Below are 27,692 nucleotides of genomic sequence, written 5' to 3'. Positions count from 1 at the left end.
TCTTTTTTTTTTTTTTTTTTTTCAGAACTAGAGATTGAACCTGAGCTACATCCACATCCTTCACACTGAGCAACCTCCATATTTTTTTCTCCTTCCTCCTCTTCTTCCTCTCCTCCTCTTCCTTCTCCTTCTTTTCCCCCTTTGAATTTTGAGACAGGATCTTAGGATATTGTAAATTGTGCAGGTTTGGCTTGAATTTGTCATTCTCCTGTCTTAGCCTCCCAGAGTGTTAGGGTTACAGGCTTGCACCACTATGTCTGGCTTTTTGTCACCTCTTTTCTTTTTCTATTACAAAATTATTTTTTGTGGCATTTTAAAAGAGCCCTTTGTTTTTGTTGTTGTTGTTGTTGTTATTATTATTATTTTGGTTTGGTTCTTTGAGACAGGGTCTCACTATGTAGCTCAGGTTGGCCTCAAACTTGGTATATAGCCCAGGCTGGCCTTGCACTGAGGATCCTTCTGTCTCAGCCTTCAAACACCAGGATGACAAGTCTATATGTCCCTCCTTCCATTCCTTTCTGGGGAGAAAATTTTGTAGCAGAGATATGATTCACTGATTTTGTGATCCTATCAAATTTTACTCTTTATAGTTACTGCTGTAAATTTTCTTTTGAGGCAAATTCCCCTGGATTCAATTTTAAAGATCTGAATTCTGATAGTATATTTTCATCAATATTTAGTCATAACAAATTTCACCGTGTATAGTTTTAACTATTGTTTTATTTTGCTTTGATTTTTTCCCAGTAATGATCTTTAAATAATCACAGAACGATCCAACAGAAAATCATGACCAATATTGTAAAATGTAGTGATGTAAAATGACCAACACTGGGAGAGTGAGACAAGAGAGGAGGTGAGACAAAAGATGGGAAATAATAGGGAAGTAATGCTTTCATGAACTTTTAAGTAAAAAATGTCTAACCTTAATTAAAGGAAATTATTGAGTTCTTTTGCTTGCCCTCCTTGGATGTCATTGAGAATAAAGTTACCCTGTATTTTCACTAAGTAAAAAAATCATCTTAAGAAATTTCATAAATGCTGAATTATAGTCTTCTTACAAATTTGTATAATAGTTCCTCACCTTGAGTATGATCCCTCCCCTGAAGCTCATCTTTGAAACATAATACTCTGAGCACATTTCAGGGGTGAGAGATCCAGTATTGAAATGCAGGAACCACTTATAAAGTTGGAGGTACATCCCGAGATTCCCCTGGTGTCCTCTTCTGTTATTATCCATTAAAATGTTCATCTCTGAGAGGTTGCTGTAAAGCATTACTTCCTCTGCAGATTTTTGACCACACACTTCTCAGTGAAATGTCTATTCAAATCGCTGGCCCCCTTTTGTGATGGGTTATCTGCTTTTTAAAAATTAACTTGTAGTGTTCTCTGTATTTGTGAGCATTAGTCTTTTTACTACATATGTTGGAAATATCTACCAAATTGTGGTTGTCTTTTCACGCTTTATGTAATCTTTTGATGCACAGAACTTCCTAATTTCTTTGTAGTAAGTTTAACCATTTTATTTTACAAATCCGTCTTTTAAAAATAATTTCCTATTCTGAAGTTATAAAACCATGTCATAATATATTTTAAAAGTTTATTGTTTTGCCTTTTGTATTTAGGATTTTGATCTATCAGAATCAATTTTGTATAAACTACGTTATTCAGCAGAGGTCCAGGTTCACTTTTTCCATGCTCCAATTTCTGCAGACCTACATATTTTTAAATCATCTTTCCTTTGCTGATTTTTTTTTGTGTTTTCCATTTCCCTTATACCTTTGACCTATCATTTGTCCCCATCTTTCTGTCTCAAGCAAATTCTTTAGAATTTCTGTGAATAGGAAAAAATGTCAATTTTTATCTTAAAAATTGTCTTCATTTCACTCCCCCACCCATTTTTTCTGGATATGGAGTTTTAAGGCAGTCATTGTTTTCTTTTAGCACATCACTCCAATGTAGTATTTGACTGTACTGTTGCTCTTGAGAAGAGCTGTCCACCTAATTGTCACTTCTTTTTAGGCAGCCTGGTCACTCCCACCTTACTGTGGCTACATTTCAAATCTTCTCATGTTGTATAATTCCTCTAATATCTTATGGCTTCACTACATTTCTGGGAATATAGTTATGTTGGTTGTGACTCATGGGTACAGTATTCTTCCATCAAAAGTAAATTTTAGCAAGAAGAATTTGCAGCTACTTTCTCCCTCTATTCTTTTTGGACTAGGAAGGACTCAAACATATGTACACGTATGAAAAAGAATCAGAGAAGTTGAAGATATAAAAAATATGTTAATAATGATGGATTGAGGTCCTGGAAAAAAGAGGCAAAGCATGGTATTAACAGCCCAGAACAACAGAAATTTTTCTCTTGGAAGAAGAAGGATTAGCAAAGGTATATTTAATACTTGTTGCTAAGGAGTAATAATGAAAAAGACAGGTAGTGAAGTTTTTGCTTGGTGGCTTCTATTTTGTCTGAGAAGGGGATGGGTCATTCATCATTAAGTAATTGTGTGAGATGCTAGAAACATAGCAGAGAACAAATCAACCATACTCCGTGTCTTCAGGAAGCTTATATCAACAAAAGGAAACTGACAATATGTGTTACAAATTCAAAATATCCAATCATGCAATTGTGAAATTCTCTAAAGAACAATGTACTATTTTATAAAGAATACAGACAAGTGCTTCTTTAAATAAAGAGGGTAATTAAGGTCGGCATCTTCCAGTGGTAAATTTTATACTGAGAGTTAGAGGACAAGAAGTCAAGTATTCCGAAAATTTCCATGGATAGGGAACTATAGTAGGTAAAGAGCCTGGGGTGGGAAAGTACTCTGTGCTCTCTGGATATGTTCAGAGAGTAGGCTGGCTACAGGATAGCAACTGAGGAGAAAGAGTGAGCGAAGTGAGGTTAAAGAGATGCCCAGGGAATATCATCTGGGGTTCTGTGGACCATGGTAAGAAGTTTCTATTTTTGCCCAAGTTAAATGAACAATCCTTATAGTTTTCCTTCTTTCTTTTTTTTTTTTTAAAAAGAACAACCAATAAATATAATTAGTTCTTTATCAACACAATAAGGTTAACAACAATGATTAAAATACTTGGCCTTATAGACAAAATATTAATCTTTGTCTACAAATCAGTAGGCAAATGTATAATTACCAAACAATGTATAGCACAAAAACAAGGAAGTGTTCTAAGTCTAGGTATTGTGACAGGTTTTTTTCTCATATACATAATTATCAATTTATTATTAAAACCTACATATACAATAAATATTTGATCAAAAATCTTTTAAAATATATTCATTATGAAATGTATAGAAAGAGACCTTTCAAAGTATTAGTACAGTATTTAATTATTTTTATAAGAGGTCTGCTGGTCCATTTCAATTAAATTTGTTCTCAGAACCATTACATTTCTTTCTGAATCTCATTTACTGCACAAGTAAGTTGGTTAAATTTTGCTTCCATTGCTTTTTTTGTTCTTGCATGTTTCTTCCAAAAGTTCACACATTTCTTCTTCAACTCAATGAAACTTTAAATTTGCAGAATCAATGCATTTCTGTTTTTCATTTGCCAGTTGTACTATTTTAGCTTGATGATCTTCAATAATTGCATCTACTTGCTTTTTAAAGGCATTATCCATATTATGAAGTTTTCAACTGCATCCTTTTGTAGTTCAATACTTTTGTCCCTTTCTGCTTTAAGTTTTCTTTCCTTGTTTTCAGATTTTTCTTTCTCTTCTCTTACTTGTGTTTCAAGATGGCTTAGAAGTTCTCCTTTATCATGACATTTCTGATCAAGTGTACTGTAGGCTTTTCTTATATCTTCAAGTTCTTCTTCCTTTGCTTTCAACTGCTGTTTCAATTTTTCCTTTCTTTCACTGTGCCTAATTTTTCTATTATATTATCCAGCTGTAAAGATTTTTCATCAAGTTGTTGTTGAGCACAATTTTCTGTTTCAGTGATCTTTTTTGCAATATTTTGATTTGTTCATCTTTTTCTTGTAGACAATCTCTTGTTTTTCTAATGGTTTCAGTTTGCTCTTCTATAAATTTGCACTTTATTCTTAATGCATCACTCTCACTTTCATTTGTTTTTCTCAGAGATTCATTCTCTCTACATAAACTTTTAATTTGGGCTTCTAATTTTCCATGATTCTGAGCCAGGCATGATTCTGTTGTACCAGCTCATGTCCCTACACTTTTGTTTCTGTCCTTAAACCATAAAGTAGTGATTCCTTGGCTGCTAGCTCAGAAATAAGCTGGTCTTTTTCATGCTTGAAAAGTTCTACTTGAATACTCTTCTTGTCATCTATGATCAAAATTTCCAGAGTGTTGATTTGATTCTGTAAATTTGCTTCTGTTTTCTGTTTCAATTTGGAAACTTCTGCTAGTTTTTTTTGTTGTTGTTGTTGTTCCTCTACTATATAGGTTATCTTTAATTAAAGAAGATTCATTTTCTTTTTCTTTCTTTTATTTTTATTTATTTATTTTTACCCCAAATAAGAGTATGTTTGTTCTTGAATAACTCAGTTGCAACATTTTGAAAACATTCTTCAACATCTTTAAATGTTTTGGCGTCAACAGTTAAAGCAATATGGAATTCATGTACTAAATCCAAATATTGCTGGTTTAATACATCAATTTTCCCTTGGTATTCTTTTATTTTTTGTTCATTCTCTCTTCTTTGGCTATTTCCTTAGCTAAGGTATCCTGGAACTCAGCATCACTTAAAAAGTCCCTTGTTTCAAGTTCTTTCCTGTGCTCCTGTTCTTTCAATGCCAGCAGTTCATGGAGGTGCTGCACTTGCTCCTTTTTTTGGTGAAGAGAAGTTCAAAGTAAGTTTATTTCTCTATCAGCAGCTGCAGCTTTGAGTTCTACCTCTTGAAGAAATCTCATCTAGCTACCTCAGCCACAAGCTATGTAATAAAAAGGCCTGAATTTGGCACAAAGAGTGGCACATCTCTATTGTTCAAACTCATTCATCTATAACAGCTGGAGGCCCCAGTGAGATGGCCACAGGGTGGACTGTGTTCAAACTCATTCATCTATAACAGCTGGAGGCCCCAGTGAGATGGCCACACTGGGTGGACTGGCCTCACTGTGATCCCTCCCGTCTGTGTGCTATAGGGGAGGTGTGCCCCCTGAGACATTTCAGGGCCTTATCGTCTCATTGCTGATACTTAAGGGACTGTAGAGATGCCGGAGACAACTATCAAACTTTCTGAAGCCCATCTGGTCTGGTAAGGATCCTTCTGGCTCTGGTGGGAACAGCCGTCCTTGACGAAGGTGTTCCTCAGGCTCCTCTGTAAGGTCAGGATGCTGACTGAGGTGGTCCTCTGATCTGGTCTGGTCTGGCCATAAGCCAGACAATCTGGTAATTACCCAGGGAAAAGGGTTAGGGTTGGAATGTCTCTAACCCCTGAATGATTGCTGTATGAATGTGTGTATGACTGGCAATGGGCGGTATAGATAATAGACTGTTCCATCCATGTCCCATGACAAAGAGGGGGATTCCCCCTTCAGAATTATGGGACTTGTTTGGGGTCATTCTGAGGTTCGATGGACATGTCTAAGAAAGGCCAAGTGAGTGCTCTTGCAATGAGATAAACACACCCTGAAAGCCTGGATGGTCCTTAAAGTGGCTGAGAGGCCCGCAGCTGGTCGACCAACTGAGTGGTTCCTCCTACAGAGGAACATCCACTCCCTTTGTCTGTTGAGACATCATTCAAGGGTGCATCACACAAGCACTAAGGCTTTTTCTTTATGTCTGGACATCTTCTCTTTTTATTTGTTCTTGTAGCTCTGGTTGGAGGGGTCCTGGTCTCTCCCTTTAACCCCCAATCGATGTAGTCAGGCCTCTCTAATCAGTGACTCTTCTGACTCTTCTGATTCTCTCGTTCACACTACTTTGTCTTCTTTCTTTTTAATTGTTCTTGTAGCTCTTATTCTTGGGTATTTCCCTCCTGTCCAAAGTCTCTCTATCATGGGGTTGTCATTTTCACAACCTGTTACCCCCTGGTTTGTATGCTTAGAAAGTTTTCCTCAAGATTTTCTGATGATTATGAGGTAAAATTGTCAAATGACAAGTTCTGCACTTTTTATGAACTTTAATGTCCTCCTTTTGGTGTGGGCTCCCTAGACTCTGCCTTGGTTCAAATGGTTTGGAAGGTCACTAACTGGATCACCAGGACACTCTGATCAGTTCCCTTACATTGATTCTTGATTTACTCTAGTGCAGCACCCACCTCCATGGCTAAAGACCTATGCTGCAAAAGCCTATTCAAAGCTGCTTGTTTCCAAAAGTTGTTCTCCCCCTCATAGATGGACTCTGGAGAGACAGCAACCAGTTCTGCATCAATCTGACGCTGAGGAAGTCCTCCCTCATCCACCTCCATATAACCCTAGTTCACCCCCATCTCATGTCTGTCCTGACCCATCTGTCCCCGACTCCCCCATTTCTTCCTCTACTTCCCCTGCTATCTCTCCTCCAATATAAGAGCTTCTCTGATCCTGGCAGGAGATCACCATCTCTGGAAGACACAGCCCAGAGATTATCTTGCCTTTGAAGGAGGCCCTTCCTCCCAATGGGGCAGAACCAGGAACCTGCCAGTTCCTGGTATACATTCCCTTTTCCACTTCTGAGATCTACAATTGGAAAACTCAACATCCACCATTCTCTGAGAGGCCCCAAGTTCTGATTTCCCTGATAGAGTCAATCTTTAGGACTCATCTACCAACTTGGGATGACTGTCAGAAGCTGTCCTAACCCTGCTCACTGCTGAGGAGTGGGACAGGATTAGGTTGGAAGCTTATCAGGGGTACTTTCGGAAAAGGAGGTCCACTAATTGCTGAAGCAAGGCTTCCCCTCAGAATGACCTGAACAAGATCCAAATTCTTCACAGGGGGAAACAGGCTTTACTTACCTTTCACAAAAACATGTTAAGTGGTATTTGAGCAACAGCTCAGAAACCCATAAATCTGTCAAAAACTACTGAAGTGACACAGGGACCAGAGGAGTCCCCCCTACATTCCTGGAGAGACTCAGAGAGGCCTTCCCAGTTTACACCCTGTTCAACCCCTCTGCTCCAGAGAACAACAGAGCTATAAATTTGGTTTATGTTACTCAGTCTGTCCCTGATATTAGGAGAAAATTACAAAAAGTGCAGGGATTCCCAAGAATGAACATGTCTCAACTATTACAAGTAGCTCAAAAGGTGCTTGACAATAGGGATTCAGAAATATAAAAGTCAGCCATAGCCATGGCTGAATAGTCGGCAAAGATCTTGGCAGCAGCCATCAGAGGGGACCCTGTGGGCCCCAATCCTGAGAAGCCAAAAAGGTGAATGCCTAGAAAGGCAAGAGGATTCCCACCATTGGGCAGAAATCCATGTCCCTTTTTCAAGGAGGAAGGGCACTGGAAACATGAATACTCCCACAGGCCCTCTACCAAGGTACAGTGTCCATTCTTAGCTACTAATAGAGCAGACCCCTCACGTGTGTTGTCTCCTTCCCTATTCTCCATGCTGGGAGCCATCCATGCTATGTTAAACCTGACTCAGCCAGACCTGGTTCTAAAAGCAAAGCTCTTTACTATGTGGGTGTGGGGGGCTTTGGCCCAATCAGAGCTTCAAGTATTGCCTTAGCATGCACTTCTGCAAGGGCTCCCTTGACAATTGGTGAAATTTATGGAAATGCAATCTGTAAGGTGACTTCTTATGGTACAAGTAACTCCCCTTTCTATGCTGTGTGTAGCCAAACTGTGACTCTTAAAGGTTTATTTTGTCCTTAATGACACTTGGCTAGCCTGTACTTCAGGACTGACTAGGTGTGTCAGGATTCCTGAGGGAGATAGATATTAGACATGAAGTCTTGGGCATCCTGGTGCAAGTTCTCCCTCAAGTTTATGAAATCCCACAAGGCTGGGATTTCATAGCATCCCCAGGACTACTGAGCAACCCCCATATTCATTCCAGTTTTGTTGGGATTGGGGGAAGCTGGCTCAGTGGCTCTTGGAACTGCCACTTTGGCTAGAGAAGAACTTGGATTGTCAGCCTTAGCAGCACAGGTAGACACTGACCTAGGAAGCCTGCAATATGCTGTTGAGACTCTTCACTCCCAAGTAGAGTCGCTAGCTGAGATGATTCTCCAGAACCAAAGGGGGCTTGATCTAGTGCCCTTGTCACAAGGAGGATTATGTGCTGCTCTAGGGGAGTCATGTTGTTTCTATGCCAACAAGACCAGTGTGATCCATGATACTCTTCAAAAAGTCAGGGAAAATCTAGATAGATGTCAGAAGAAAAGGGGAAATAAAAATTCGTGGTATCATAACCTATTCAATCGGAGCCCTTGGGTAACTACCCTCATCACTGGACTGGCTGGTCCCCTCATTCTGCTTTTTCTTGGGCTCTTGATTGGCCCTTTTATTCTTAATTGGATACTCAACTCTGTAAAACAGCGCAGAGCCGTTAAACTGATGTATGTGAGATCCTACTACAATCCTTTGTATAACTCTCTGCCTAATCAAGAGGTTCTCATTAAGTCAATGCTTTGACATCATGAGTTGTCATTGGAGGAGTTGGGAATGTGATAGCCAGCCTGAGTCTATCTTGTGCATCAATGCCAGTTTGTACCTGATTTAGAACAAAATGCTTGCACTTGAACCAAGCACTCAAAACCCCCACATCCTGCTTGGCAGTAAACTTGCTACAGTTACAGGGCATTACAGGAAGCTCACCTAGTGTGTGTGAAACTTCCTTGTGCCCCCCCAACCTGCCATGGTTCTGCTTCTTTAAGATTCTACATGCTCTCCCCTGAGCCCTCTCCAACTGAAAGCATAATTCAAAAGGAGAAATCAAACTGCTTCTCATTGCCAAGGAAATTTCTGAGCGCTAGCTACCTTGGCCACTAGCTATCTAATGAAAGGGCTTGAATTTAGCACAAAGAGTGGTGCATCTCTATTGTTCAAACTCACTAATCTGTAACAAAGGGAGGGCAGAGGAATGCGTAGACAATAAGAGCTAAATTCTGCATGTAAAGGTACAAGATCCCAATGATGAATGTAACTGTATTGTATATCTAAAACGTACCAATAAACTTAATGGGAAAAAGATTATGTATATATATACATATATATATATAAAAAGATTATATTATATAATATATATATATATATACACACACACACACATACACATATATGTATGGGAATAATCACATATTCTTGCATATATAATGTACAGGTTAGCACAGGAATTAGACATTTATAAGATATCTTGTCATTAGTTAGAAATAAGTTATCATTAAACTGATGTGGTCTTTTACATATACTCTTTACTATATCTTGATTTTTTTCATTCTATAATACTTCATGGAAACTTCACTATGTTCATTAATATAGGTATTAATTTTTCTTTGACTGAAATATATAAAGGATCCTTCTTATGATGTGATGACTTTGTTTCCATTTTTTTGGACCATAATAAACAATGCTGAACCTAGTCATCTGTACATTTACCCTTACATACTCATTATGATATTTCCAGGGGATAGATATATTCTCATGAGAGGAATTGCCTGACAAAATTATATTTGTATTTTTTTACATTAAGATGTTTCTAGATTCTTTTTGAAAGTTACTAGCGAACATTTATACCAGCAGTATATATGAGTACCATTTTCTTCTAGATTTGTCTTCCCCTTCTAGATTAAGGCTTTGTTAAATTTTCTCAAAAGCTCTCAAATGTATCTAAGGTAGAATTTTTAAAGATTACTATTGTTTTTATAAAAAAATAATTTAAAGCTTTAAGCTACTTACAATTTTTTGTTTGTGACAGGTTTCTTCTAGATCAGCAATTTGTTCCATCCTAGTTATTAAATGGTTCATCTTTTTTTTTCCCCTAAGTGGATACATCATTTTAAAAAATGGTGAATTTTCAAATATGCAGATGCTTATTTCTGAATTCTTTATTGTGATACACTGATTTTGTCCATCATTATGCTCCATTGATCTAGTCATACATTGATTTGATCATAATAGTATTACATTTTAATATCATATTAAAATTATATTTTAATAACAAATGAAACAAATTCCCTTCAATATACTTGTTATTCATACCTTGCATAACTATTATTTTTCATTTCATAGCTTTTCATTTCCATTTCCAGCCTGTCTACCTAAAAAGAAGTAAATAAATAACCCACAAACAAACAAAAAACATTCCTACAAAGAAAAATAAAACCCTATTGGCATTACAAGTAGAATATCAAATTTATTTGGAAAAATGAAAGTTTTTAAACATGAAATTTCTTATTCAAGAACATGGTATGTTTTCCTTTTACTTAGATCTTATTTTGTATCCTTCATTAAGATTTTGTAATATTAATCATGTTAGTCCTGAGCCTTTTTTGCTGAGTTTATTCTTAAATATTTAATAGCTTTTTATTACTCTTGTAAAATCACCCCACACACATGCCTTTCTTTCTTTTTTTTTTCATTTAGTTTATTGGTACATTTTAGGTATACAGTACAGTTACATTCATCATTGGGATCTTGTGCCTTTACATGAGAAGTCTTGGTTCTCAATTTTTCCCCATACCCCTGCCCTCCCTTCATCCCCTCCTCCCTTCCCTATTTACAAAAGCTTTATTTCCATTTTTTCATTTTCTCATACACATGCCTTTCTATTTCTAGGTGTTTCTTGCTATAATTGGAACAATTTAAAAATATGTGTCTTGTTCCAGGCAATTTAATGAATAATAGTATTACTAACTCTAGTAGGTCCTTAGACTTACTTAGGAAAGTTACAAGGAATGAACTCTTAGGTGTTCAGACAAAGTTGTGCTTTGGAGAGGCTGGAGAGTTATTCAAGGGCTTGTTCCTGATTGTACCCCATACCAGACTTTAGCAAAAATTTTGTACCATATAAAACCCCAGGAAGACTCGAGTACACCTGGCCTGGCTCCCATTCCCAGGCTGATCGGCTCCATGCTCATCTGCCTAAGACTGGGCCTCCGGGTTCAATTTTGCTTCCAAAACACCTTAAGTGTCCTCACTCCCTCTGATGCTTCATTTGGAGGGGTGCACCTGTTGGTGAGGGTTTTGTGTCGGGAACTCGCACCTTCATCACAGGATGTTAATGTTTTGCTGCTACAGATCCCATCTCTGCTGATTTTCTTCTATTTCCTCCAGTGAGCCTTAATTACATTACCCAAGAGTTGCTGCTCTCTGTCAGTTAGTGTCTGCTTTGAACATCTGTCAATACAGGAGAAGGTCATAAAAGATCATAAAAAGTTTTTCTTAAATCTGACTTTTTCATAGGCCTCTCTGTCTCAATGTACTCGTTTTTCCTTTATTGTAACATTTTAGGTATACAATATAGTGACATTAATCCCTGGGATCTTGTACCTTTGCATGACGTTATCTTGGTTCTTTTTTTTTCCCCATTCCCCTGCCCTCCCTTCACCCCCTCCACCCTTCCCTATTTAAAAATATTTTGTTCAGATTTTTTCCTTTACTCTTATTTTTTCTTTTCCCTTCTTGCCTTTCTGCTACTGCTCCCACTTCCCCTACACTTTTGGACATTTTTTCCTATTACACAATATCAATTATACATTTTGACCCTTATTTATACTTTTAGTTTTTCACACTAGAGAAACTATTCAGTATTTACACATGTGTGTCCTATTAATCTCACTTAAGAGTATGTCCTAAATGTGCAGCCACTTAGAGACTAAATGTCTCTAGTTTCTCATTCTTTATGGCTGAGTAGTACTTCATTTTATTAAAAAAACACACACATCTTCTTTATACACTCTCCAGTTCACAGGCAATTGGGCTGTTTCCAAGTTTTAGCTATTACAAACTGTGCTGCTATAAATCTAGGTGTGCATATATCTATGTGGTAGGACTCTTTTAATTCTTTTGGGAAGATATCCAGCAGAGGAATAGCTGAGTCAAATGGGACTTCTAATCCCACTTCTTTGAGGTATGTCCATATTGATTTCCATAGTGGTTGCACCAGTCTGCACTCCCTCCAACAAAGAAGAAGGGTTCTTCTCTCCCCACAACACCACCAACATTTGTTATTGGTTGATTTCTTGAAAGCAGCCATTCTTTCTGGGGTAAGGTGGAATCTCAGTGTTGTTTTCATCTGCATCTCTTGAATGACCAGTGATGTCAAACATTTTTTCATATGTTTATTCACTGCTTTTACTTCTTTGTCTGAAAAATGTCTGTTCATTTCAGATTCCCATTTTTAAACTGAATTTTTAATTTGGGGATCTGATTTTGTTTTAGTTCTTGATATATTCTGGATAGTAGACTTTTGTTTAAGGAACAGCTGGTAAAAATTTTTCCCAACATTGTAGGGTGGTATCTCTTGCAGTGCAGAAGATTTGAAAAGGTGAGATCCCGGTTATTGATTTTTTGTGTGAGTTCCCATGCTACTGAGGATTTGTTCTTAAAGTCTTTTCCTATGCCAATGTATTCAAGAGTTCTACCTAACATATCTTCCAACAAGTTTAGTGTTTCTTTTTTAATATTTAGATCTTTAATTTTCTTAGATTTTAGTTTAGGGCATGGTGAAAGATGGGGGTCTAGTTTTAATCCTTGGCAAGCTGAAATCCAGTTTTTCCAACACTATTTATTAAAGAGACTATCTTTTCTCTAGTGAGGATGGTGTGCTCCTTTATTGAAGATGAGGTATGTCTGGTGTTGTTTCTGCACCAATCTATTCCATTGATCCTCATGTCTGTTTCTTTGACAATACCATGCTGTTTTTATCACGGTGGCTTTGTAGTATTGTTTCAAGTTGGGAATTGTGATACCTCTGCTATGTCTCTGTTGCCTAGAGTGGCTTTTGATATTCTAGGTCTCTTCTGGTTCCAAATGAATTTTTGTATTGTTTTCTCTAGTTAAGTGAAATATACTGTTGGGATTTCAATCTGGATTGCATTAAATCTGTATAGCAGTTTTGGAAGTATGGCCATTTTCAGTATATTGGTTCTTCCTACCCAGGAACAAGGGATGTCTTTCCATTTTCTTATATCCGCTTTGATTTCTTTTTTCAGAGTGTTGTAGTGCTCAATGTAGAGGTCTTTGGCTTCTTTCATTAGATTTCTCCCTATATATTTCATTATTTTAGATAATGTTGTGAAAGTAATTGTTTCCCTAATTTCTCTCTCAGTGAGTCTGTTATTTGTATACAAGAAGGCTATTGAGTAGTGAGTGTTTACCTTGAATCCAGCTACTCTACTGAATCTGTCTATTAAGTCTCAAGTCATTCGGTGGAGTTTTTTAGGTCTTCTATGTAGAGTATTATATCATCAGCAAATAATGACAGTTTAACTTGTTCCTTTCCTAACTTTATTGCTTTTGTTTCTTCCTCTTGTCTAATTGCTGTGGCTAATATTTCCAAAACTATATTGAACAGGCATGGTAATAGTGGATATCCTTGTCTTATTCCTGATTGTAGTGTGAAGGTTTTCAGTTTTTGACCATTTACTATGATGTTGGCTGTTAGTTTTTCATAGATAGCCTTTATCAAGTTGAGGTAAAGGCCATTTTTTTCAATTTTCTGTGGTTTTTAAAAATCATGAATGGGTGTTGAATTTTGTTGAATGCTTTTTCTGTATCTATTAAGATGATCATATGGTTTTTGTCTTTGACTCTGTTAATATACATTTATTGATTTATGTATGTTGAACCATCTTTGCATCCCTGGGGTAAATCTGACTTGGTCAGGGTGTACGATCTTCTTGATGATCTTCTGTATTCTGTTTGGCAGTATCTTATTGATAATTTTTGCATCTATGTTTATTAGGGATATTGGCCTGTAGTTCTCTTTTTTGGTTATGTCTTTCCCTGGTTTTGGAATCAAAGTAACACTTGCTTCTAGGAATGAATTTGGAAGTATTACTTCCTTTTCAATTTCATTGAAAAGTTGTACAGTAGTTCTTCTGTAAATGTTATGCAGAATTCAGCAGTGAAGGCATCAGGACCTGGGCTTTACTTTGTTGGTAAATTTTAAATTATGTTTTCAATTTCACTGATTGTAATTGGGGTGTTTAGAATTCTTGTATCTTCTTTGTTCAACTTTGGTAATTCTGTGTATCTAGAAATCTGTCCATTTCTTCTGTGTTGTCCATTTTATTAGAGTACAGGTTCTCAAAGTAGATATTGATGATCCTCTGGATTTCTCCTGGATCTGTTGTGACTATACCTTTTTTATCCCTAATTGCATGGATTTGAGCCTTTTCTTTCTTTTTTTAATAATAATAAGGTTGGCTAAGGGTTAATCAATTTTATTTATTCTTTTGAAAAAGCAACTCTTCAATTCATTGATTTTTTTTTTGCATCGTTCTCTTAGTTTCCATTGTATTGATTTCTGCTCTGATTTATAACTCCCTCCCCCACCCTGTACAAGCTTTGGGTTTGCCTTGCTCTTCTTTTTCTAGAAGTTTAAGATTCAGCATTAGGTTGTTTATTTGAGCTCACTCTGTTTTTCTAATGTGGTCATTCACAGCTATAAATTTCCCACATAAAACTGTTTTCATTGTATCTCATAGATTCCTGTACATTGTATTGGCATTACCATTTATTTGTAAAAACTAATTTCTTCTTTAATTTCCTCTGTGACCCATTAGTTGTTCTGAAGAGTGTTACTCAATTTCCATGTGTTTCTTGCAGCTTCTTTTGCTATTTATATTCAGCTTAATTGTGCTATGTTCTGATATATACATTGGATAACTTCACCTCCTTTGCATTTACTTAAACATGTTCTATGAGCTAGTATGTGGTCTATTTTGGAGAAGTACCTGTGTGCAGCTGAAAATAATTATATTCTGATTTTGTGGGGTAGAACACTGTAGAAATCTATTAAGTTCATTTGTTCAAAAGTTTGGTTCAGTTCTAGTATTTTGCTGTTGATTTTTTTGTCTAGATGATCTGTCTATTTGTGACAATGGAGTGTAGAGGTCCCCCACTACAATTGCATTAGTGCTTATTTGGGTTTTTCCTGTCTCTTAATATTTGTTTTGTATAGTTGGGGGCATTAGTATTTGATGCATATATATTTATGATTGTCATCTGTTCCTCTTGGATTGTTCCCTCTACAAGGATGTAGGGTCCTTCTTTGTCTCTCTTAATTAGTTTTGGTTTGAAATTTACTTTGTCTTCAAATGATATAGCTACCCCTGCTTTTTTCTGGGTTCCTCTGGCACACAGAACTGTTTTCTATCAATTTACTTTCAGTCTGTGAGTTTCTTTTTGCATTAAAGGTTTTTCTTGTATACATCATATTGTTGGATTTTGCTTCTTGATCCATTCTGCCAGTCTACTTATTTTGATTGGTGAATTGAGGCCATTAACATTGGTGATTATAATTGATATGTATTGACTTATCATCATCATGTAATTTTCCTGTTGTTGGCTCTTTTTAATTTTTCCCCTCTCCCTTTAATTTCTTCCTTACCTGCTGGATTTGCTCTGTTGGGTCTCATGGAGTTATGATCTTCATTGTCTTTTTCTAGGATATTATTTAGAATTGTCTGCAGTGCTGGTTTGATATTCATGAAGTTTCCTAGGTTTTCTTCATTGTGGAAGTATCTTATTTCCCCATCAATTTTGAAAGATAGTTTTGCAGGATACATCATTCTAGGCTGGAGGTTGTTTTCTTTTAGGGCTTGAAATACCTCACTCCAGGCTTTCTTTGACCTGAGGGCTTGTGTTGGAAAGTCTGCTGTGACTCTGATGGGCTTTCCTTTGCATGTGATTTGTTTATTTTCTCCAACTGCTTGTACTATTTTGTTCTTCTGTAGGGTTTATGGGATCTTGGTTATTATATGTCTAGATGTAGATTTTTTTGTGAGCATGGTTAGTTGGCATCCTATAAGCCTTACTTATCTGTATGTCAAATTCTTATGCTCTGCTTCGGGAAGTTTTCTGTCATTAATTCTGTGAATAGTTTTTTATGTCATTTGTAATTTCTCCTGCTTTTTCATGGACTTCTATCTGTCTTATATGATTCTTCTTTGTGTAATCTAGAAGCTGTTGGATTGATTTCTCATGTTCCTTTACTTTTTTAAGAGATCTCTCTTTTCACAGTCACAGGTCTTCTATGTCTGATACCCTGTCTTCAGATTGGCTCAGTCTGTTCTGTATACTTTCAATAGAGTATTTTAATCTCCTGAATATCTATTTGTATCTGTTTTATTGATTCCATTTCTTTCCTATGTTGAGCATTCGTGGTTTCCATTTCGTTCCTATGCTGGGCATTCAAGGCTTCTGTTATGGTCCTGAACTCATTTTTTTAAAATCTGTTTCTGTTCTAGAGTCTCTAATCATGTCTTTCATTCTGTTCACCATCTCTGTAGTTATCACAGAATTATTTCTGTTTGAATTTTTCTAGAGCCTCATTCATCTGTTTTGTCACTTTCTGTGCTGGGGTGTCCACGTGGTTGATTATCAGACTTTTCCTCCTCATTTCCCTAGAATTTGCCTTTGGTGAACTAGCAGCCTGTGTGTATGCTTGTGTCTCACTTGAATGTCCTCTCATTTCTATTTTTGTTGTTGGTACTGTCCTTGGTTTAATTCCTAGGTTAATACTTTGATCTTCCTATTATAGATTGTCTTTAGGTTTTGAGTCTCTAATGACTCTGTGGCAATCTCATTTTCATTATACCAGGAAGGACAACTGATTAGATCAATACACTTTAGCCCAAGAAATACAATCAGCAACACAATAGCACCAAGAACAGCTTAGAAAATGACAATTTGTGGCAGTTATTAATCTATCACCTTTAACAATGTGAATTAAATCAAAATTGAAACTGGAACTCAAAACAATGGGCTTTATGACCCCCTGTGCCTCTGTGATATGAATCCAGGTACCAGCAAAGCCAGGAGGACAGAGATGGAGAGGGGGGTTGCTGCAGGTGCCCACGTGGCTGATCCTCTCACTGTTCCTCTCTCATTTATGACTTTTAAACCTGGTATTCCTCCTTGTCTGATTGTAATATTTCCACTTCTGATTTTTGTCTCTTTGCTTTTGCAAGTCATCTCAATACCTAACACCTTCTTTGCAAATATTCCTCATGTATTTGCTTCCTATGATTTTATGTAGTTTGTAACAACACTCTTCCTGACACATGGGTAAGAGCACACTTGGCCAGACAAGGCCCCAGAAGGTCAGTGTTTCTGCAGCAGAGAGGGAGTGAGCAGAGAGGGAGTGAGTCTGAAAAGACAGATTGGTTGTGAAATGCTCAGAGCCTTGAAATTGAGATTTACATTTATATAGAACCCGAGTGAAGCCACTGAAAAATGTGAGGACATTGGCAAAAGGAGATAGAAGCTCCTTGGGCTGCATTGAGAAAAGGCCACTATGCTGTGGATGGTATTTTGGGGCAATATTGGGGAAAAAAGGACAGGGAAAGTTAGTTAAGAGGCTATAGGCGTGCAAAAGCCAATGGGAATGGCAGTTATAGCTTGGGCTACAGTGCAAGGGTGGAGCTGGAGAGAAATGAATGAATTCAAAATCCATTTAGGAGACAAAATTATCAGATTTGGATCTATTCAGTTCTCTCAACATCCTTATGAGGTAGGGTCTGTCTGAGAATGAGTTCACAGGTGAGGAAACAGAAGCACTAAAAGCTAAAGTCATTTATCCAGGTTTCTTCATTTACAATTGAATTGTGTCTAGGGGCAAAAGGAGAGGGTAGAGGATAAGGAGGTATTAGGGGGACAACTGTGTTCTGGTTTGGATGGACCAGATGGATTGTGAGCTGTACAATTGCCTAACAAGCCTTGGAAGAGGATCAGGTTTGGGGAAGGAATTTAATTTTACTTCAGTTTTGAATTTTGAACATGAGAACTTTAAATTACTCATGAGACATCCAAGAAATGTCAAGAAGACAGCTTAGCATACAATTCTGGGATCAAAAGAGATTCCAGGCTGAGGATATATGTTAGTCATCAGCATAGTTATAGGCATCATTAATGTTATGGGCACTAATGAAATCATGGATAAGAGGAAGAGGAGGAGAGACCTAGAAACATTGCTAACATTTAATGGCAAAGGAAAGAGGGTGAACCTGGAAAGCAGAAAGGCAACAAGTGACTCACTTCACTGGAAGAAAATCAGGAGAATAATTTGTGTTAAAAGCCAAGGAGGAAATTTTTTTAAAAATGAGGAAGTGGCTAATCTTGTTAAATATTGTTAAGAGGTGAATAAAGGTGAAGATAAATACATGAGAAGTTTGAGTGTGTGGGAAACAACAGAAGGGTAGCAGAGAGTTGCCAAGGAGACCATTTAGGAGACTGTAGTTGTGGTCCATCATAGGATGATAACCTACAGAAAATGCTCACTGTGGCAATGGTGAAGAGAAGATGAATTACTTATAGGCAATGGGCAAGATTTGCTGATGGATTGAAATCAAGGCTGGTTTCTGGATGTCAACCTACTGCATCTGGGTGAATTATCTTGCCATTTACTATCATGGGAAAGAGATGAGAATAAATGGATTTCAGAGTAAAAATTAAGGCAGTTTAGGCCATACTGAGTTTGAAATGCCTATGAAATACCGCATTAATATAGGAAGATTAGTAGTTTTGGATACAGAGAAAAGGCCATAGTAAGAATTACAGATTCTTCACCATTGGCTTGGCATTTAAAACATGGCCATCTACTGAAAATGACATGAAGGTGGTGAAGTAGGGGGCTCAAAGAGAGGAAAAATAATTTGCCAAAGGGGTGAGAGAATAAATGGGTGAGGGACATATATAGGAACTTCGTGGCTTTGACTGAGGCAGATTCTTCACTTGAGTGACATTTGTACACAGAGCTGTGTGATTTTTTCCCCGCTCTGGGCTCAGCAGCGTAACTGTAAGATCTAGACCAGGAACCAGAGTCATTTGGGCTCCTGCTAGATCTGTATTTATTTTCTTGATTTCATACGCCTAAGTGGCCGACTTGGATCCTGCAGTGAATTAACTGAGTGGGAAGAACCATCTGAATATCTACATGACCTGGGCATTCTAGGTGTTCATATCTTCCCACCTCAGGGAGGTTGGCACAAGTGTGAATCAAATACGAGCTCACAGTACCCATCTGGACACCTACTACCTGAGTCAATTTCCTCATCCCTACTCCTACAATCTGCTTTTGCCCCTCATCGTTCACTCTCCATATTATCAGGGTCCTAAATCATGAATAATTCATGATTCGTGGTCAGGCCTGCCTAAGTTATGACTTTCATTACCTCTCATTCAGACTGTGGCGAGAGTCTCATAATTGGTTTTCCCGTTTCTGGTCTTATCTCTCTCCAATTTTTCTTTCAAATTGCCAGATTAATCTTTTTGAAACATAGCTCTAATCCACCCTCTCCCCAGCCAAAACACCCCTATTAGCTCCCTATTTATAGAATGGCGATGTGCAGACTCTGAACAGCAATGCCCTTAGGGTTCCCAGCAGCAGGCTGGATATAGGGCTGGGACACCTGTGTCCTCCATGTTCTACCTCACTAGCTCTGTGTTTACATCTGTTTGCACAGCCGCCTCTGGAGTATCATTTCAGGCTTTACAGAATTAGACTTCATTATTTTCTAGAGAATAGAGCTACCAGAGAGCGCTTTTCAAAACCTAAGCTCAATTACGTGTTAGGTCAGGTTTCCACTGCTCTGTCTTCTGAACTCCTTGTTAATACTTCTTCACATTTGATTATGCTATATCCTTTACTCAAACTTCCCTTCCATCCCTAAATGCCCAAATGCAACCCATCATTTAAGGATCTAGTGGTCCCTTCTCAATGAACCATTTATTGGTTTCTGCCAATTAAAATTGTCTCACATGGAATCATGTCTCCTCCTAGACCGTGAGAACATTTTACCTGACTCATTCTTAAAATGTTCCACAACCTTATTTGCAACATGAATGAATTCATCTCCCAAACTTGGGCTAGAAATAGATCCACATCTTCAACAAATACATGTTAAGTACCTCTAATAAGCTAAACAGAATTCTGGGTGCTAATGAACAACAGGAAATAAAATAGCCCCTGACCTTTTGGAGCTTACATCTGAATAGGATAAAAGGTAATAAACTAGGAAATATATAATGTGAGATAATGGTTAGTTCTATGGATAAAAGTAAAGGAGACTGAGAAGAGGGAGAACACAGGGAAAATGAGTGCAGTAAGGTCATAAAGGAAAACTCCCCAATGTGGCATTTGAGCAGAGTCTTGACAAGTGAGGTGCCCTTGGGGAAGAGAATAGGTTCAGCCTGTGCAAAGACCCTGAAGTGAGGGCATGCTTAGGACACAGCAAAGAAGCCAACTCGCCTGGTGTGAGTGGGCAGAGTTAAGTAGCAAGAAATGAGGTCAGGGTGAAGGAGATATGAGAGAGATCCAACAGACAAGTGTGAGGATTTTGACTTCTACTCACTTATATATCCAATTAATTGCTTGAGCACTCACATGTTTTATATTAGCAGAAAGTCTATATTTGCACTTTTGAGATCTCTCTTCCACTTCAAGTTATTAACAACTAAGGGTTTATTTGGTTCAAAGGACTTAGTCCTGCTCCTAAGTGATCACTTTAGTCAATTCATCACCATTATTGTTTTAGTTGTTCCCACGTGATGACCCCATAGACACTTGTCTAGGGCAGCCTACTGGATAGTTTTCCACCACTGTGACTACGCTTCAGTGAGTCACAATGCCTTCCCAGGCCCCAGTGGGGCCCTCTGCTAGAGCTAAAGGATCACAGGTCTCATATGCCATCTGCCCAGCCATTGTTCATAAAGCTTGCTCAAACACATGATCAGCCATTGTTAGTAATGTGTTGTTAGAAATGCTGACACCTTGCCAAGCAGGTAGTGACCTCCTCTATGGCTACACACTGGGCCAGACATCACCCCACCCCACACTAACCCTGGTGCATGCATAAACTCAGCCGAGCTCCCCTCCACTGGAGGAGCAACATTTATCTTTACAAATAAAATTCAACTCTGAATGATTAGCACCAAGATACAAAGCCATGAATGCTGAACTTCCTTTTAGGATGATTTCAACTCTTGACACCAATGAAATGGACTGCAAAGTACTTAGATTCCATCTTACCAGACATTGCATCTTATTTCTTTCATGGAGGGGAGGCTAAGTGGCAGGAGAGACCTGTCTGATTTCCTTGAGTCACCTCTGCAGTAGCCAGTTCATGAACAGCACTTGGAAAGCAGTTGGGGGAGTGAAAACTGATATATTTTGAATGACCAAATCAATCTTTCATTAGTTGTGAAGTGTTTTCAGATGGACTGCCAGTGAGAAAATGATTTTTCTGTTCTCCTTCAAGCAGCTGGTATTTGTGGACTGACTTATGTACAATGGTGTTTTCAGGTTTTAGTCTGATGGACTCTGCTGCCCCAGATGCTCTCGCACTGCTGGGAACTGGTCAAGAGATGACCTCAAAAGTGGGCCAGGAGGCAAGAGAACCAGGAGGAGGCAACACTGTGTTTGTGTTGGCATGGGGTGGAAGGAGAGAAGCTGCAAATGGTGAGGAGTGAGGGAAGAGAGGCCCAGCAGTAGGGGGAGCCAGCTCTCCAAACATGGCTCCATTCCGGAGCCTCAACCTGGAAAGCCAGTGACACAGAGGGAGTATGAGGAAGGACTGGGACTTGGTTTTGCCATTTTACATCTTGAATTCTCTTGGTTGGGAAGTTTAATCAGCCGTTCCATTCCACCTTTCTCCAGAGAGTCCAGGAAAACTGGCCACCAGGAAATTAAAACTGGGTAGATCAAGGGAGAAAGCCTCCACTTTCACAGCCTTCTAATCTTGCAATCATTTCTTCTGAGAGAGCCCTGAAAACCAAGGTTTGCCTACCATGCGATTTTCTCTGTAAGCTGTCCCCTGGGGCTCCATTAATTAGCAAGTCTCTTATTTAAACGTGACTGGCTCATCATGCTCCTGCCTGTGATCACAGTGAAGTCATCATGCTGAATTGGGTACCTTCTCATTATCTCCATGGCAACCCACTATAATCACCCACGAAAAAGTTTGTGCCTTCACTCTAGGCTCCTGAGAGAGAGAAGCAGGGTGATGAGAGAGACAAGCTCTTATTCAAATACGCATACCCCCAACAATAGCCCCACAAATTACTCTGTGAAGTAAATTGATTTGCAGAATCACTTCTTTAGTTAGGTCTGACACAATGGCCTCTCATCCTGACCCTCTTCACAGCTCATGTTTCTATAAACCATTTAAAGGAATACACTCTAGACATCTCTTCACACCAGCTCTCCTTTCAGATGTCTGCTTCTTGTAAAGCAGTCAGAATTATGATGTTAATTTAAAATTAATCTCTTTTGATAATTCATTTGCATTCTTGCACTATAAGCCCCTTCTTTCCCCAGGTAAAGTAAAACCATCCATCAAATATAAACATGTGCTCTCTCTGCCCCCACCCTCACTGTTAGGCAGCTCTGAGAATGGTCCAGATAGGCTACAGTGAAACCTAAGGTCCATTCTTCGGCCGCATCAATTACTTGGATTCTAGGACAGTGGTCAAGCCGAGACCACACCTGGAGTGCAGTCTAATTGCCCTTTGTCACTGTCTGAAGTGCTGCCAAGGAAGCTGAAGGTGCCATGACATTCTGAACAGTCTTTGCTGCAGAGTCAATGACTCTGAGTACATTACAGCCACTGTACTCATCTTTCTCACTCTCATGAGACAATCACATTCTGACTCATGCCAATTACAGTGGGCTTTCTGGGAAACAGACACCTGCTAGGAAAAACAGCACTGCCCGGTCATTCCATCGTTGTGCTCAGGCTGCTGTCTCCCTTGCCCCTTTCATCATGGGAGAAGGGGGTGTCTTTGGATTGGTCCTTCAGGAGAGTTTCAGGCCCATGTTCCTCAGGCCATAGTGCCAACCTGTCACGGAGCGTGGGAAAGTCAGTTCCTAGGTGGCAATGTTGACATCCCATTTTCTCTGCCTCTTATTGTCACCATCACCTTTCCTCAGCCCACTACTTCCTCTTCACATATACTATTTCTAAATAGCTAATGGGATGACAAGGGGGGTAGTCTTAGGGTTAGACCATTTCTATGTTTCAGTGATTACTGTAGCATCTATCCAGGCAGGATGACGGAATATGTGCTTCATGTCACCTGTGGCCATACTGGGATGTTAATGATCAGAGTTGTCAAATGCAAAATAAGTGGTATTTACTTACCTGGTGAGAAGTGCTTGCTGGCTCCTGATGTGATGTGATGTTATTTTTGTAAAAGTTTGTCCAAAACCCTTATCCATTGGAGGCAGTATACATAGTGCCTATGGCCATGATACTTTTATGGATCTCAAAAATGTTTTAGTTTATTTTAAATTCATAAGAAAAAGTGTAATATCATCCAGCTTGTATTATATTCCTCAAAAGAGTCAATGTAGTCATAAAGTACCATTCACATTGTGTGTGTGCATGTGTGTGTATACATGTGCATGCGCACGTGTGTGTGTGTGTAAAGGGATTCCTGAAGACAAAAGTAGCTAGACTCACAATAGGCCCCTAATATGACCATCAACCTTGAACCAACAAATCACACACACAACTATGATGGTCTAATGATGCAACATAAACAGTTTAAGACAAATAGGGTTGAACGTTAAGCTATTTGTCTTTTAAAACAATGTATGTTGTGTGTGTGTGTTTGTGTGTGTACATATGACAGAGAGAGGGAGGGAGTGAGAGAGAAAGAGAGAGAGAGAGAGAGAGAGAGAGAGAGAGAGAGAGAGAGGGAGAGATTTGAAGGTCTTCTACAAATCTACATTCCTATATCCTTATTAAGTAGCTTTTTTCTAAAGTTTTCCTGAAATTTTAGGAATTGCTCTTTGTTTCTTGAGACACTAAAGAAACTAACTTGGTCATTTCTCATTATGAAACAGTTCATGTTCCCAGCTCCTTGGAAAGGCTGAAAAGATACTCTTGAAAGCTTGCTATTTTAGAAGAACATTAATCATGCTGATTCTCCTGTCAACTGAGGTTATACCATCTGATCTTCCATTTCCCTTGTCATGATCATTTATGTTCTATCCCTTGACATTACACATAAGTCCTTTTTATTATATTATACTTTAAATACACCAGACCACGCTAAAAACTCTTAGTTAGTAAAATATAAAGTGGGTCCAGCTTGATCTCCTCTTAAAAGCATCTCTTACAGATATGCTTTAAAGGCCCTGAATGAGGCACTCTTACCCATGGGGCAATGAAGGTACCCAAATGTCACAAAGGCTGCAAGAATTTAAAAGGGTTCAGTTAGTCATTGTGTGTTTTGGTTTTGTTTTCATTTTCGGAGAGAAAGATTATGGGAGATTGGTCCATTCTAAACACGGAAGAAGGGAAATCAGTCTTCATTGAGTACTTCTGTGTGTCAGGTCACATATTGGGCTTTTTTACAATGCTGCCTTCTTTGAGTCTCCTAATCTATTTATCTTTATTTTATAAGTAGGACACCACCTTTTAGACAAGTAAGTGATTTACTCTAAATTACACCACTACTAATTGGTAGAACTAGGATTTAGATCCAGTAGCTTTTCATGCCACTCAAATTAAAACTTCAAATCCCAACAAGGTATACCATTATGTCTCTAACCTCACTTCTTACGACTGTCTCCAGTGAACACTTTACTTCAGTTCCTCTGGCTCCTTGCTAATCCTCAAATATACAAGGCATGTTCCCACCTTGGCCTTGGCACATGCTGTGGCTTTTGACAACTGCACATTCCCTTGATAGCCAGGTGCTCACCTCTTTCACTTACTTCAAGCCTTTGTCCAAAGTCAACCAATGAAATTTCATGATGGTATTAACACTGGTTTTTTTCTCTTTCTCTTTTGATACACTATTCTCTTCTTTCCTCTTGCAGCTATCCATAATACTTCTCAATTGCTGACTTACTTGTTTTTCTTATTGACTGTCTCCCCTACCTAGAATGTAAGCCATGACATACAACATCCTTACCTATTTTGTTTACCTATTATCTAATGCCTAGCATGTAGCAAAGGACATTTGTTACTAAGTCTATAAAGAGCAGGCTGTCAACCTACGGGGCAGTTTCCTGTGAACATGTATGTTGGCATGATGGGCATCTGTGGCTTTGGGCTACCAGGGACACCTTCACCTCTCTAATGATCATGGGATTCTTCTGTCTTATAAGAGACCATGTTCTTTGAGGAGAGGAGCATTTGCATTCCTGCCCCACCTCCAAGGACAGGTGCATTACTATGGCCTTGGATGCTTTGTCTCCTTGGCTATTATAATTGTAGCTATCAGCTCAGAACTGAGAATGTCCAATCCAGGCCAATGCAAATAGTATTTGTGACCCTTCTGATGACAGATTTGAGATTATTTTTCCACTGGGTTTGCTAAATTGTCAGAATAAGGGCCTGGGGATCTGTCTCACCAAGTGGTAAGAACTCATTTGAAAGGTGAAGGGAGAAACGGACCCCTGACATTATTTGTCAGGCAAACTAACTTTGCCCTGTGGAGTTCAGCTGTGTAACTAAATACATTCTGTGATTATCTAAAATTGAATTTTTGTTATTTGAAGCTTAAAGAGTCCTGAGAAAATAAAAGCACCCCAGCTTTCGGGTACAAAAATCTCAATTCTATTGCTAAAGCCTGTATGTTTTTTTACCCCAAAGTGATTACTTTGAAAAAATGGGTGCAGTTCAAACAAGATTAATGTATGCAATTTATGACAAGATGTTACAGAAACCTCTTTTTATTGTTTGTGGTGCACCTAATTTTTAATAATTAACTCAGCCAATATATTTAGCATTATTAATTTTATTAAGCTTTAAATTAGTAAATTAATGCCTAGTAAAGATTATGGAGCTCGAAATAAGGAAAAACATAAAGAACCTACTTATGCTAGGTTAACTGCAAAATAAATGGTGGACAGAGCTTCCATTTTAATCCAACCCTTTATTTTAGTTCCCCTCTTGCATAACGCATCTCAGTTGATATTTGGTATACTTTTACTGAATGAATCAAAAAACAATTTAATGATTAAGTACACTCTTCTTAATATTTTATTGGATCATAGAATTCAATAAAAGTTCTTCCCAGAAAAATGAATACACATGCAAATACACACACACACACACACACACACACATCCCTCTGCATAAAATGTCTTGGTTTTACAGTGTCCTTGAAATATTCATAAACTTGCAAATTGTACCTAAATCTTAGGTTAAAAATTGCTTTGAATAGTAACACATAACATACGGCCCAGACAATATTTCCACCTAGATCTTTGCCCTTAGGTCTCAAACCCTGTAAACAGTCTATCAAGGCAGGATATTGCACTGACAGCTGAGTGGCTAAATAGCTTTAGAACTAAATTCAATTATAATCACTGACAAGGACATGTACAGCCTCAAGTAACTTAGTTAACCCCTTTAAGATTGCTTCAGTCTCCAAATATGTACCATAAAAATACTAATTCAACTTCCTCATAGGTCTGTGGTGATGACTAAATTAAAGTGTGCATATTGAACAATTAGCACAGTTCTTGCTATATAGCAGGCATTCAATCAATGTTAGTTGCTAATGGTGTTAAGTCCATTTACAAAAGGTAATATTTTAGATACATTTTGTCTCCTGGAGCTCCAGTGGGAATGCAGCCAGTGAACAGAAAATTAATAATGGGATTTTTCCTATATTCTTTGGATTCTATTATTTGGGACATGAAGTTATATTTCTATGCATTATAAAAAATTGATATGTATGGCCTCTGTGTAGTTGATCAAGCAGCCTCATGAAAGATTCAGCCAGAATTGTCTTTTCAATTTCTAGGCATCAAGACCTTTATTTAATCAAGAATCCACGGGCAAAAAGAAACCCTTATACAATGTTGGTGGGAAGTAAAATCTCACCACTACTATGGAAATGAGTATGGAGAGTGTAAAAAAATAGAAAAATAGTCTAAAAATAGAAATTCTGTTTGATCCAACTATTCCCCTTCTATGTATCTTCACAAAAGAGTTAAAGAGATCATATTACAGCAATATATGCATGCCTATGTTTATAGTAACACAATTCATAATAGTTAAATTTTGGAAGCAGCCTATAATATCCCCATCAATAAATGAATGGATAAAAAAATTCTGATATTTATACACAATGGATTATTACGCTACTATAAAGAAAGATAAACTTGAATCATTTGTAGGAAAATGGATCCATCTCAAGATCAAATTGTTAAGTGAAATAAATCAGACATACAAGTTTAAATATTGTATGGTTTCTCTTACATAAAAAACCCAAATTATAAATAAAAACCAAAATAAAAGATAGATAACAGGAATTAGGGAGAAGGATCTTTCTGTAAAGGGAAGGAGATGAAGAGCTGGAGGGAAGGGAGAAGAAAGAGATGTAAGAGGGATGGTTATAGTTCATATCTGAGTATGTCCTGCAAAGCCTCAGATGCTCATAGGCAGGGCTTCTTGGAGGTACAACCTGGTTGGAGGAGGTAGGTCACTCAGAGCATGGCTTGGAAGGGTACATCTCCCTCCCCACTTTGTTCAGCTTCCTACCACCATACCATGAGTTGTTTCTCCTTTGCCATGCCACCCTGGCTTGGAGCCAGCCAAGTATGGACTGAAACCTCTACAAATTGTGACCTAAGATAAATCTC

At 38.2% G+C, this 27,692-nt stretch overlaps 1 pseudogene; it reads right to left on the bottom strand.

Annotated features, from left to right (window-relative positions):
- Positions 1-3,410: 3,410 nt before the first annotated feature.
- On the bottom strand, positions 3,411-4,899 carry LOC104865029 (annotated as a pseudogene).
- Between the last annotated feature and the right edge of the window lie 22,793 nt (positions 4,900-27,692).

Source organism: Fukomys damarensis, unplaced genomic scaffold, assembly GCF_012274545.1.
Source record: "Fukomys damarensis isolate Sample0158 unplaced genomic scaffold, DMR_v1.0_HiC HiC_scaffold_4, whole genome shotgun sequence".
Lineage (NCBI taxonomy): Eukaryota > Metazoa > Chordata > Mammalia > Rodentia > Bathyergidae > Fukomys > Fukomys damarensis.
This window is presented reverse-complemented; position numbering and strand designations above follow the sequence as displayed.